The sequence below is a fragment of the Pinus tabuliformis genome, chromosome 6 (genome assembly GCF_031772625.1).
Source record: "Pinus tabuliformis cultivar Carrire ecotype Pingquan chromosome 6, CPIR1, whole genome shotgun sequence".
Lineage (NCBI taxonomy): Eukaryota > Viridiplantae > Streptophyta > Pinopsida > Pinales > Pinaceae > Pinus > Pinus tabuliformis.
Genome location: NC_142292.1, coordinates 120,601,862 through 120,616,279, shown reverse-complemented (window position 1 = coordinate 120,616,279; position 14,418 = coordinate 120,601,862). Strand labels below are relative to the sequence as shown.

The following is a 14,418-nucleotide window of genomic DNA, read 5'->3' as shown; positions in this document are numbered from 1 at the left end:
GTCCTCTTCTACAACAACCACACCAAACTCTCCAAGCTCATCCCGAACTTGTGTAAATTTGGTGAGATACTACAGAATAGTATCATTCTTCTCCATTTTAATTTTTCAATGCTTGTCTTTGAGGTCTCGTTTTCTATGGTCACTACTATTCTCGAATATCTTAGTTAATTCCTTCCACATTGCGAAAGGAGTTTCTTCTCCATGGAGATTTGAGACAATATGGTCTTGCACTCCATCTAATATTATTCTCCTCACCTTGACTACATCTTTCTTCCATTGGGCTAGGTTGTGTGCATTAGTTGATCTTAGTGTTGCAATGCATGTCTTGACATATTCCAACAATCCATTGTCATCAAAGACCACTTCCATCTAATCCTTCCATGCAATGAAATTTGATATACCTTCCAAGGCATACTCTAATCTCAGTCCATTGGATGTCATCCTCCCAACTCTGAAGAGATCTTGCTACATTGATCCTGCATATTTGAACCTCCTGAGAAAAAAAAATTGAAATTCGTGTTCTAATGTGGATCCAGTTTTGATACCATGGAGATTTATGGTGATAGAATTATAACTGCTCAATGAAATTTAATCTAAATCATGAGAAACAATCCTACTCTACCGCTCTATAGAAATTAATTCACAATTTAGAACATCAATCACAAAAATGCAATAAGAAACACCACACATGCATAGTGATTTATCTAGGGGAAAGAAACTGCTAAAAGCCCCTTCAGCTTGTCTTTCATTAATTAGATGAAAAGAGATGTATTACAATTCCCATCTCTATTTGAGCTCAACCTGCAAGCGAATAACCTATCTCTCTGCTCAATCAGAAGCTTGACCCAGACTTAGTCAATTTCTACTTCTCCTTGAGCCCTTATTTCCTTGCACAAATCTTGAGGAATTAGGACCCTATTATTTAGGAATTTTCCTCCAATTGACTGTGCAATTCCCAAGGTTAGATCTCTGATTGCATGCAACACTTGTACACTCAAGAATAGTCTACAATTGATTACATTCCCTTGGAATCTCCACCATAGTTGGGGGAACTCGAATTATTTGCATGCATTATCTATTTTGGGTTGATTGATTAGTTAATTGGTTGATCACTAGGTTAGACTGATGTCCCACTACACAACTGACCTCCCACTAGTTCTATCAATAGTTAAAACTAGTTTAACTGAACACAACTTAATATAACTAAATTAGATTGCTACAAATTAGAAATATCTCATGCATAACTGAACTCCAAGTCCTATAACTTGGATTAACTGAGTTAAATGAGTGGCAAGAGTTATGTAACCTCAATTAACTACATGATGGCTCTGCGCTCTGCGTTCTAGGGTTTGTACATTTGCAGCGACGGCAGGCTTTGAAAAACTGCATAATACCTGCAATATCTGACGGATTCAGGCCCATTCATACATCGGACAGAGGGCACACGACCTCATGGAGCCCCTGCCAGGGGAGGGCGATGGACCTCCCCCACAAAATGACAATGAACAGTTTCTGAATGAGGAAGGAAAGGGAACTGTAAATCAGAATGAGAATAATGAAGATCTGAAAATCCAACAGACGAAACAAGATGAAAAGCCACCAGAAGTACGCTCTGCTACATGCAAACCAGTGGCCTCTATATGCCCAAGGGTAGAACTACCAGGCCATCGAATCGATGCAAGGATCCAGTTCATGAAAGATCATGCTCTAATAGGGAAATTCATCGGTCTATGGCCAACTGAAAAAGCTTTAAGAGGCTGGATAAACGCGAAATGGAATCCAAAGGGACATATCACCCTGCAGTTGGGACTGAAAGGGTTCTTCACTATTATCTTCAACTGCTTGGAGGATAGAAATAGGGTTATAGACGATGGGCCCTACTTCTTCAATGCAACCATTCTGTTTCTCAGAGGATGGGTGGAACGCTTCAACCCAAACAAGGAGGACCTCAGCTGGGCTCCGGTGTGGATCCGCTTATACTCGCTGCCGGTGGAATATTGTGATGAGGACTCCTTACAAGCAATAGGAAACACCCTGGGCGAGTTTGTCAAAATTGCAGAGGAAACGAAAACATGCAGATACACTTCTTTTGCCAGAATCTGCATATATATGAATCTAAATCAGGCTCTTCCAGATGCGGTAAGCATATCTCACTATGACATTGAATGGATTCAGACGATTGACTATGAACATGTGCATTTTCGATGCCAAAGATGTCATGCCCTTGGGCACTTATTCAGAGACTGCCCTCTAACGCAGAAACCCTCTCCTGCCTCTAATCCGGAAGCCTCTGAAGCAGGTGGCTTCATCAAAGTCACAAATCGCCGGAAAGCCCACAAGAAACATGCTCCAAAACCAAAGGTAGCGCAGACCAGCCAACTCGGGCCCTCAACAAGTAATAGTTTTGGTGTCTTAGCTAACCAGCGGGAGATGCAAACGAATCCATCGGAGCCAAAGACAATGAGTGACGACCACTCAAAGAAGGGAAATCCCACAATGTCACAAGCAGATACTCAAGGTAAGGAAGCTTCTACCTCAGACAAGCAAAAAGAAACATTATGGAATACTCAAGCCATGCAGTTGGAGATTCCAAACTCAAATGCTAGCCTAGAAGAGGAACCGATGGAAGAATCAGATTACTCTCAATTTATGGAGGAAGAAACAGAAACAATAGACATTGGGGATCTGGACCTTCCCGGTCTAGAAAAAGCCTGCACAACAAACAACTTCGACAACATTCTGGCAGGACAACTTAAGAACCTGGAAGAAGTGTTATCTCGGGCGCAGAGGCAAAAATCTTTGGGTATACAGACAGGAGGTCCATGGGATGGTCGATTCATAGCCAAAGATATCAAAAAGCGAGGAAGGAAAACTGTTCTATAAAGAACAATCAAGGTAAGTCAAATTTTAGAGGAATATGGCAGGTATGCCAAGTTAACCAAGTACTACCATCCTGAAAACACTCTTTCCCAATGAAGTTAATCTCTTGGAATATAAGAGGGCTTAATGGCCCAAGGAAAACCTGAATTCTTAAAAACATGATAAAGGAAGAAAACCCTCAAGTTTTATTCTTGCAAGAGACCAAATGTGATTCTAATTCATTTGATAGATTAGTTGCTAAATTCTGGCTTGGGAGTCATAACATAGCAGTAGATGCGGATGGTGCCTCGGGAGGCCTAGCCATTATATGGGATTCGAGAGCTATCACGCTCAACAATTTCCATGCACACAGGAATTTCCTTCAAGCAATTTTTCATATCATAGGCACAAACCAACATGGGCTCTTAACTAATGTTTATTTCCCACAGGATACATCTCGAAAAGCGGATATCCTAAACTCCATTTCTGCTCTCAACCATAACAGATTGCACCCTTTATGGATCGCAGGAGGCGACTTCAATATGATCACAAGACTGGAAGAAAAGAGAGGGGGTAGATGCAGAAGTTCTCAGGAAGGGTCGCTCTTGAAGGACTTCATCCAGAATAACTGGCTTATCGACCTCCCTTTCAATAATGGAGTATTTACTTGGAACAACAGACGAGCAGGGAACCAGCAAATCGCTTCTCGGTTGGATAGATTTTTACTCTCAGATAATGCCATTCATCTTGGGGGTGATTTTGCAGCCTCCATTCTGCCCTTCTCGGGTTCTGATCACTGGCCCATTTCCCTCCAGTGGTCTCGTCCGGGAAACAATATCCGCAGGCCTTTTCACTTTGAAGCCTTCTGGTTGACCCATCCAGACTTCCACAAATTAATCAATACAGAATGGAACAACTTCTATCCTCCTCCAGGCTCAAAAATGTTCCAATTCCAACAAAAGCTCAAGCACCTAAAAGGCAAGATCAAGCATTGGAATCACACTTCATTTGGCAATATCTTTCAGGGGAAAGCAACCCTTGAGCTGGAAATGAAGCAGCTACAGCAGAAGATCATCACAAATGGCCGATCAGAGGACCTGGCAGAACAGGAAAAAACCCTTGAAATGCAACTAGCAGAAAAGGAAAAGCAGGAAGAAACATTGTGGCGGCAAAAATCAAGGATCAGATGGCTCAAAGATGGAGAGAAAAACACTAAATTCTTTCATAGCACTACAATCCAGCGCAGGATGCATAACAATATAACTCATATTCAAAACGAGCAGGGCATCAGAGTGGAAAAGCATGAAGAAATAGAGACTGAACTTTTAAATTATTTCAAGCAGGTGCACAAAGAGCCAAACAATGACAGATCTCAGGCCATAGAGAAAATTACTCGCAATATTCCCAAACTTATCACAGAAGAGCATAACCAAATGCTTCTCAAGCCTGTTGATCTCCAAGAAGTGGAACTTGCAGTACGACAACTAAAAGCAGGCAAAGCCCCAGGCCCGGATGGATTCACCTCTAATTTTTTCCATAACTTCTGGGACCTGATCAAGATGGAGGTCTGGCAGGTGGTTGAAGAGTCTCGCTCTCTTCGATGGATGTTTCCAGGGGTAAATGCTACTTTCATAGCCCTGGTCCCCAAGGTGGATCAGCCAAGCACGCCTGACAAGTACAGACCGATAGCACTCTGCAACATAATCTATAAGATTGTGTCTAAAATCATAGCTTCCAGGCTCAAACTCCTGCTTCCTCTCATCATCTCACCTGAGCAATCTGGATATGTTGAGGGGAGGCAGATCACGGATGGGATCATCCTTACTCATGAAATAATTCATTCTCTGAAGATCTCCAATAAGCCAGGTACGCTACTCAAACTAGATCTTTCAAAGGCTTTTGACAGCCTTAGTTGGAAATATATTGAAAAGATTCTAACAGCTTTTGGTTTTGATGCTTCCTGGGTTCGATGGACTATGAGTCTCATCTCATCCTCCTTCTTCTCTGTTTTAATCAATGGCATTCCCTCTTCTACCTTTCATCCTTCTCGTGGTATCATGCAGGGAGACCCCCTCTCCCCTTTCCTGTTTGTTATTATGGCAGAGGGTTTAGGGCGAAGTATCAGACATGCTCAACAATCTCTCTATCTCAAAGGCCTCTCCTTTCACAACTCCCCTGCGTTCACTCATCAGCAATTTGTTGATGATAACATGCTTTTTGGGCATCCCTCTGTCCAAGAGGCTCGATAGCTCAAATCTCTTTTGACGGACTTCTCGGAAGCCTCTGTTGCCTCTATCAATCACTCCAAATCTCAAATCTTCTTCTTCCATACCCCCTCAGTCACACAGTCAGCCATTTTACGCATCCTAGGCTTCTCTTCTGCTAAACTTCCCTCCTCTTATCTAGGCGCTCCACTCATAGCCTCTAGCTTAAAGCACTCTTCCTGGAGAACCCTTCTAGATAATCTGGAAGCGCGGCTCTCCTCTTGGACTCACAGATCACTTAACATGGCTGGTCGTCTTGTCCTTATTAAATTTGTCCTTCAAGATATGCCTTTATACCTCTTATCCATCCTTGTGGCTCCCAAATGGGTTCTTAAAGAAATCAAAACTATCCAAAGATCGTTTCTTTGGGGCAGCAGTGGCCTCAAGCGCAAGTGGGCTCTAGTTAAATGGGAAACAACTTGTCTTCCAAAGAAAGGAGGCGGTATCGGATTGAGGGACCCCTCTCACAGCAATGTTGTTATGGGGGCTCGAATCTGGTGGAAATGGCTTTCGAAACCTCTCACCCCTTGGGCCCTGTTATGGACAGCTAAATATGTGGGAAATTGTCCAAGGGAGGAACTAATCAGAATATCAGAGACCAGCACAGGCTCAATCATGTGGAACTCGGCCAAACAGCACAAGAACCTCATACAGCAGCATAGCTTTTGGGAAGTGAAGAATGGTGATAATGCTAGGTTTTGGGAAGACTCCTGGCAACAGTTGCCCAAACTCAGGGACCTTTTCCCACCAAATACACCTCTGGAACAGGATATGCAACCTCAAAATATGGTGAGAAATTTCTGGTGCAACTCCTCACGCCAAGAGTACAGAGAGTGGCTCAAAGCGACTCAGATCATAATACAGGGGCTGATGCAAGACCAACAAACTCTGGATACAAAATTAATGAAAAGGAAAATTCAGTATTCTGAGGAAAAGGACATTCTTAGATGGGGATATGAAGAAAAGGGAACCTACTCCACAAGAGAGGCCTACAATATACTTATCAAGGAACACATGGTGCTGGACTCGCTCTGGAGCAAAATATGGGATCCCTCCATCTGGCCGAAAGTGTCTACCTTTCTTTGGCTCCTTTGTCACAAAAAGATTCTCACATGGGACAATCTGAGAAAAAGAAACTTTTGTGGACCCTCCATCTGCCCCAACTGTAAAAAAGAAGAGGAAACCATTGAACACCTCATGTATCACTGTCCGTTGGCACACAAGCTATGGCAAAAAATCAGTTTCCGTTGTCAAAAAGAAGGAGGAGCCAATGGAGATATAACTGCTACTGTGCGCAACTGGGACCCCCACCCCTTTCAAAGTAAGATCCTGAATTTTCTCTGGAAGCTCATCCCAGGATTTGTTATGTGGGCCATATGGAAGGAGAGAAATGGTAGAATTTTCAAAAATCACTCCAAATCGCTGGATGACATATGGAAAACCATCAATCAAAACATTGAAGAAACCATATCTCTCAAGACATGGTACCAAGAGGATTTCCCCACTATCCCACAGGAACAATCAATATGGAATAATTGGAACTTCCACAGAAAGCAAGAACAACTGATCAAAGGAACAAAGCCTCCGAGAGGTCACTCAACGGAGAAATGGCTCCCTCCCCCCATGAACATGTATAAGCTAAACTTTGATGGTGCCTCAAAGGGTAACCCAGGGAATTCTGGCTTTGGAGGGATCTTCAGAGATCACAAGGGAGCTCATATCTTAACCTTCTTAGGCTCACAAGGGTGGGACACCAATAACTCAGCGGAGTTAGAAGGTCTTTGGCAGGGGCTACTTTTAGCGCAAGATAAGAATCTCTTTCCTCTTATAATAGAGGGAGACTCTCAAATCATCATCCAAATGGTCTCGAGAATTCTACAGGGCTCCCCCTCCTCCAAGGTCAGTAACAGTTGGAGAATGGCACAAAGGCTACTGCATATTGAGTGCTGGTTTTCCTCCCACAGAGCGGTCTCCTTGAAACAAATTCGTAGGGATGGGAACAAAGTCGCGGACCTATTAGCTAATATGGGAGTTGAGTGTGGGATGCATCTACATGTTGGATCACTCACTAATTTAATTTCTGAATCTCAACTCCTGGATTTCAACAATCTCGTGCAGAAGGAAATGCCTGAGATAGAAGAAATACTCCCGGATGCGGTGGCACCATCACTCTTAATGCACATCATGCAGCAAATTAAAGTCTGGTACTGCCAGCTGCAGAGCAGCGTGGCTTCCCAAGACTTCACCTTGTGCGAGCGGGAGGAAGGTTTTAAGGCTGGATCGGGTAGCAGATCTGCATTAATGGCTCGCGCTGTTCGACGCAACATTCTCTCTATTATAATCATGTTGTTCCTTAGTGTTTTCATCACGCCTTATGCTCAGTCTCATGGCAACAGAACCTGGTTAGCGGAGGCAGATGGTGACGGGCTAACTCTAGTTCACCGCCGCAAGCTCCAGGCCAACATTTCCAAGGTTAAGCTCTCCCCTGTTCTGGATTTACGCATTGGATGTATTGTGTCGTCGTCTAGGGTGTATTCTGTGCATTCTGTTTGGCATCCCTATCGCCTCAACCGACTCTGTTCTGTAGTCTCTGTTGTCTATAATCTCTTTGCGCCCTACCACCTGTCTGTCATTATGGTTCGTTCGGGCAAAAGACATCGTTCTGGGGTGCATTGTGACAGTGGCTTGCATTCCTCAGCCAATCATGCTGTGGAATCTAAGTCGGCGCCCATCAATCCTCCCCCCATCCACGAGGCTGTGCCACCTTTGAGCTCTGGGCGCAAGCCAATTCCGAACAGTGCCTTCCAAACCACGCACTTTAAATTTCAAAGTAATTTGAACAGGCCTCTTATTACTGCTCACATCACCATTATTCTTTCGGAAGAGGAAAATCAGGTCTCCCCTCTGGCTTGCATTGCTCCTGATCCCTCCCAAAGTAGTGAGCACTCCATGGTCAAAGATAGCCCGGAGAATTGGAAAAGTGAGAAGTCTGGTCAGGAGGAATTTCTCAAAAATATTCCTCCCCTTGAAGATACAGGACATGCGGTTGAGGAAGGGACTCAAGGTGAAGCAAGCCATTCCATGGCAATCCCTATCAGCGATTTGGACGGTAATGAGAGTCTGAGGACCCGCGGTGCAGGTCTGGCTGAGGAGAAGAATCATGGCAAGGCTAAGGAAGGGTAGCGCCACCTAGGACTACCTATTTCTTTTTTGATTCGGCTACTGTTTAGATAATCACCTACAGGCATTCTAGCTCACAGTCAGGTTTCAGCACTCATGACCTGTTGTTTTTGGCTTCCAGCTGGGGAATTGGTGATACACTTTATGCTGGTTTGCATTGATTTTGTGTTTCTGTGGCTCAGTTCTACTTCTCAGCTAAACATGTCACTCTCTGTGTCTTTCATCTGGTTTCTTGCTCTCTGTAACTGGTCTCCCCAGCTTCTGTTTGTAAGGGGGCAGTTCTGTTCTATTGAGTGCCCTCAAACTATGTTTCCTGAGGCCTCGACTCTATGTAAAAATATTTTTCCTTACAATTTATAGAATTTAGTATTTGCAGAGAAAAAAAAAAACCTCAATTAACTACCTCAAAGTTGTCTGTTTATGTGGAAATTCAAATTATCTCAATTTTTACTGAGGCAAAGTGAGAACCTAGACTTTCTTGCTACACTTCTCAACAAGAATGTTGAACTCAGATTCTTGAATAATGTAGTGAAGCTAGAATATATTTCCACTAATTAGAAGATAGTTGATATGCTGAAAAAATATATTTCTAGAGAGAAGTTTGAGATGCCTCTTTGATTGAGAGGGAGTGATGATTTCATCATATATATGGTTTCTCTCTATGTCATGTACTTTGACCTAATTAGGGAGGTTATCCCTGTGTTAAGCACATTGACTAGAATTAGAGAGAATTTTTTGAAAGATTAGATAGCATTATGGACTAACATTCTTTCTATGTCATGTACTTTGACCCAATTAGGGAGGTTATCCTTGTGTCAAGTACATAGACCTTGGTTGAAGAATGGTCTGATGGACTGACATTCCTCCTGATTTATTGTATAGTGACCTGATTAGGTGATCTAGATTTATGAAGGAATGAAATGAAATACATATATAAATAGAAAAACAGAGATACAATGAAAACATAACTTCAATTCATTATTAACAAAGTACTAAAAACTATTTACATGCAGAATGGAAATAAACTAGCTCAGGCCATGGTAGATTATCTCTGAGAAGAGATATGGTGGCTACATGCTTTCTAAGTTGTGTTACATTGAGGTTCGAAGGCCTATTTATTATTGAGATACAATGGAAAAACCTAAACATCCAAAAACCTAACCCTAGTAGATGAAGCGCCAAAATCTTGTGGGCCATGTTCAGGTAAATTCGTACATCAACTTCTCGGGTCATAACTTTGGCATATGATCTCCATTTCACATGTACGATACCTTGTTAGAAATATCTATTCACGGACTACGACTTTCAACTGCAAACTAATGTTATAAGTGATGGGGTTGTCTGTTTTCCAAAAAAACATTGTTCAGTGGGCTTCAAAATGGCTCCATAAGTTCAGCTCCCGAAAAACTGTCAAAAAATTCTATAATTAAGGAAACTAAAAGAAATAATGGTGGTGGTCTAAGTGGAATAGGCAAGTGGCCATGAATATCAACCTAGATCAATTCCCCCCTAGGAAGCAATGGTCCCCATTGCATTGAGTGCCTCCATCAGATGGGGAAAATTCTATTGAACTTGGTCCCTAGTGATCCACTTGCCTTGGTGCAGGAGTTGACCAGCTTTCACAGCCCGATACAGTTGGATCTTATGATAGCAAGTGTTCTTAATCTACATGTCCATGATCCAATAAATTGTGGCATACTCCATGCAGTATGGTTTTAGCTTTATTGGTTTGAGTTGTTGTGCAATGTCTGATGTGTCCAATAATGGTGGAAAGTATGGTCGAAGGCAATCCACATTGAACGCTACGTGTAGGCCAAGGAATGAGGGAATGCTAAGCTCAAAATAATTGTCTCCCACAGCCTTGGTGATGGTTTAATTCCCATATTAGAGTGGTATGAGCTTCTAATGGGCTCCAGTAAGGCGCTCTTTCTACGAATGCAACCAAACTGTGTCATCCACTTGAAACTTGTGTGGCACTCGATGTTGATCATGTCATTGTTTGTACTTGGCATTGGTTGTTAGGTATGGAGTCTAATTATCTTATTGATTCATAGGTCTCAGCCATGTTGGAACCTAGTTCCTAAATGGGGCAAAAACGACGCCCGTATGATCACCATCAGGGGGGTCCAAGGGGGGAAACGATGACTTTTAATGAGTCCCCCCCCCCTGGCAAGGGTTTGAGGCAGCACCCCTGAAGCTAAAAATAGATGAAAATTTTCCTTGTGAAATATTGTAATTTCATAGTCAATCTGGGTCATTTATTAGGCATATGATCTGACTGTAGAAGTTATGTTAATTTAGGGTTTTTTTCCCTAGACGACAACCTCGGTTTTATATGACGGAATTGTATTGTGGCTATGTATTATTTCTGAGTGAGACAGAGAGAGGAAATTGTGTGAGAGCAAAGAGGAAATTACAACAGATCTATTATAGGTTGTATCTCTTCATTTTGTTGGATAATCTAAAAGGAAGGACTGACTGCTTCTCAATGGATGTAACCCAAATTGGGTGAACCATGTAAATTTGTTTCTCTATTGTTTGATGTGTTTTGTATTTGTGCTTCCACAGTATTTCATGTGTGTCATTGCTCTATTAATTAATTTCTAATATTATACTTATCCAAGATGTCGTGCACCTACTGGCAGATGTGGATGAATTCAATAAACTAAGTTTCTTTATCAACCTTGGATTGTACATGTGTTGATTTTGTCTGTGTAGTTGCATGAGGCATGGAAACATCAATCAGACACAATGGTTGAAAACCCAAAGCCACTTGAAAAGGATTGCGGCTAGTCGATCTATGAAGAGATTTTTTATAATTTTGTTTCACATAAGGAAGGATCTCATCCTAGGTTCGTGGATGCTTGGCGTTGTACATGCATAGTATGTGCACTATCATCCTATTGATGACCTCTGCCTGGTCATCAGTTTGGGGATGGAATACAGTCGACTTGGTGAGCTTGGTGTCCAATAATGTCTAGAGACTTGACCAGAATGTGCTCAAGAACCTTCTATCCCAATTTAATATAATGGTTTGTGGGATTCTAAAATGTACCCATACTCATTCAAAGAAGAGTTTAACAATGCCCTTTGTTGTGCTACTCTTCTTGCAAGCTGATAATATGACCATCTTAGAAAATCTATGCATGACCACAAATACATAGACATTAACATGCTCGGTAGAAGGGAGGATAGACAGATAGTCTATGTCCCAGGGTTGGCTGGGAGTAGGCAGAGGAGTGTAGGCCTTGCTTCTTGATGGTTGTCTTGGCGATGGCACATGCAGTTTAGGATCTAATATCTTTTCCAATATCCAGTTGGAGTTTTGGCCAATAAAAATACTTTTGTAGTATGACTATGGTTTTCTCCACACCAAAGTGTCTTGTAACCCAATTGTAGTGCACCTCCAAAATCAATTTGGCACACTCTCTTGAAAGAACACAAAGGTGGCCTAGGTAGCATAATAATTCATCCTGAGGTAGAAATCTAGAACTTGCTTTCCATCCACTAGTATCTTGTATTTGTTGGTGAAATCTGGATCATTCTTGTACAGTTGTGGCCATAAAAGTTCTCATGGACATAAAAGTTGAGAACAATAGTTATTGTTGCAACTGGGGGACGAATCAGGCAATCTGAAACATGATTGGCATTATCGTTCTTGTACTTAATTTTCAAGTGGAATTGTGGAAAATATTTAAACCACTTCTGATGGTGATCATTCTAAAACTTCCATTGTATCTGTATAAACTAAAGAGTGCAGTGATCTATGTGGATGACCTTTTCCTTTGCCATAATGTAATGTTTCCATTTCTGGCAAGCTTGCATGATAGAATACATCTCTTTATCATAGGTGGGGTACTTCTGAATTGTATTGGAAAGTGTCTCATTGTAATAGGCACTAAATTTTTAGGTCTAAAATGGGCCTCATAAGGAATATTATAAAATAATAATGGAAATAATAAAATAATAGTACCTTATGTCATCAAATTTTAGAGGGAAAAAAGAAAAAAGAAAAATACTTTTTCAACTCGTATTTTCAAATTATCTCCCTACGATTCCACTTAAATTTTGAGTAGGACCACTCATTGGATGTAAAATTTAATCCCTCATCCAAGGAGTACCCATTTTGCATACTTTTGATGGACCCTGCTACATGAAAAATGAGAAATACATGAAAAAACATTATTACAATCACTTTTTTCGTCTATTTCTCATTTTTCATGTAGCAGGGTCCATTGAAAGTATTCAACATAGGTACTCCTTAGATGAGGAATTAAATTTTGCATCCAACGAGTTCTCCCCATTCAAAATTTGAGTAAAAGCGTACTGAGATAAGTTGAAAATACGAGTTGAAAAAGTAGCTTTTTATCTTTTCATTTTTTTATATTTTTACTTTTTCACTCCAAAAATGGTGAATCATCCCCCATGGTTGACATCATCATCTTGAGTCCTATTGGTTCTCATAAAGTTGATTTTGGTTGTACTTTTTTGTTTTGAGGCCCATTTTAGACCTCAAAAATTCTCTAATGACTGCACCAATAGCATTATCAGAGGCATTTGTCTCGATTGCAAATGGTTGTTGTAGGTCTAACAATGTGAGTATAGGGTCAGAGAAGAGGTGGTGCTTCATCTCAATGAATGACTTTTGTTGGGACTCTGACCATGAAAACTTTGCTTTTACTCTGCCCTTGGTAACATGACTTAAAGGCCAAGTGATTAGGGAGAATGCAAACATGAACCTCCGATAGAAATTGGCAAGCCCTAAAAGGCTATGAAGCACTATTAGAGTGGTCAAGGATGACCAATTCCAAATGAATTCATTCTTAGCTGGATCCACATACATGCCTTTCTCATCTAGGATGTAACCCAGATATTAGACCTAGCTCAGGCCAAAGGTGTTGATCTGGATTCTCTCAACAATTGGAATTAACCAGACTTTTTTCTTCTATGATGTTAGCAGAATTGCATGTGAAAGAGTATTAAAAACCACATGTGCATACTTTAAAGAAGAGGAAACATAAAGGAAACCATCAAATCAAAGAAAACACACAACTTGATAACAAATTTCATCCAGTGTGGACTATGTCTTCAGGCCCAGTGTCATGAGTGGGGAGGTCGCTTCATTGAATGTTGCAAGACGATGATGATTACATCATGTATTCCTTGTCAATACAAGGAAGAACCCCCTTAACTAGAGTGGCATGTATCTCTACGAGACGTTCTCCTATAATAAATATCACTCATATAAGCTCTCCTCCAACATGAAAAAATATTAAACTCTCACATGATGTGTCATACAAGGATCCTCCAACAAAATGGAAAACAAGGATCTCAACATCAAATCATCATCTCTGCAAAAATCAAAAGAAGACATGGCACCAATGCATCTTATACCTCCACTTCCAGGGATGGCCTGAAAATGCACAACTCTGCTGAAGAAACAAACAACGCAGATGAATTCTTAGAGAAAAATCATGAAATCTAACTGTAAACTTGACCCCTTTCTGACTCTGTCAAATTTGGGCTCCCCGGGAATCTCAAAGATTCTTCAAAGATTCTCTTCTGCAGGTTGACTAAAATTTCACTGCTCAGATGAATAAACTGAACATGTCATCACGCTCCTTGTGAAATTCTGGTCCAAATGAGTATAAATTCAGCATGATTATGACACTTTCAAAAATTTACCTCTAGGGAATCTCCAAGATTCCTCACTAATTCTACATGGGAATATTCCCCTAAAATATTATTTCTTGAAATTTGTGCCTCACCTGGGCGTAGTTCCTCCTTGGTTATTGGTTTTCCACACTCAGTTCTCTCAGCCTCCTTTGTCTCCATCACACCATTGATTATGACTTAAATAATAAATCTCCAACGGACATTACAAAGTTGTTTTCCTTGGCATCTTGTTGTTGGATCATTATTAGAGCAGTGGAATTAGGAGGGTTGTGGGTTCAAACCTGTGGACCATATCCATTTTTGTAATTTTTGTGTTTTATAAACATATCCGACACTATTACCGTCATTGTAATGTTCTTAGAACCACGTCATAATTGTAATAATCAAGTCTCCTCCGTTGAGCACGTCCTTTGGTTAACCAAGCCATGGTTGTAATGGT

General features: G+C 41.2%; 1 pseudogene; it reads right to left on the bottom strand.

Moving 5' to 3' along the window:
- The window catches only part of LOC149257636 (tyrosyl-DNA phosphodiesterase 1 pseudogene), a 39,641-nt pseudogene extending 38,219 nt beyond the window's left edge, over nt 1-1,422 (bottom strand).
- Between the last annotated feature and the right edge of the window lie 12,996 nt (nt 1,423-14,418).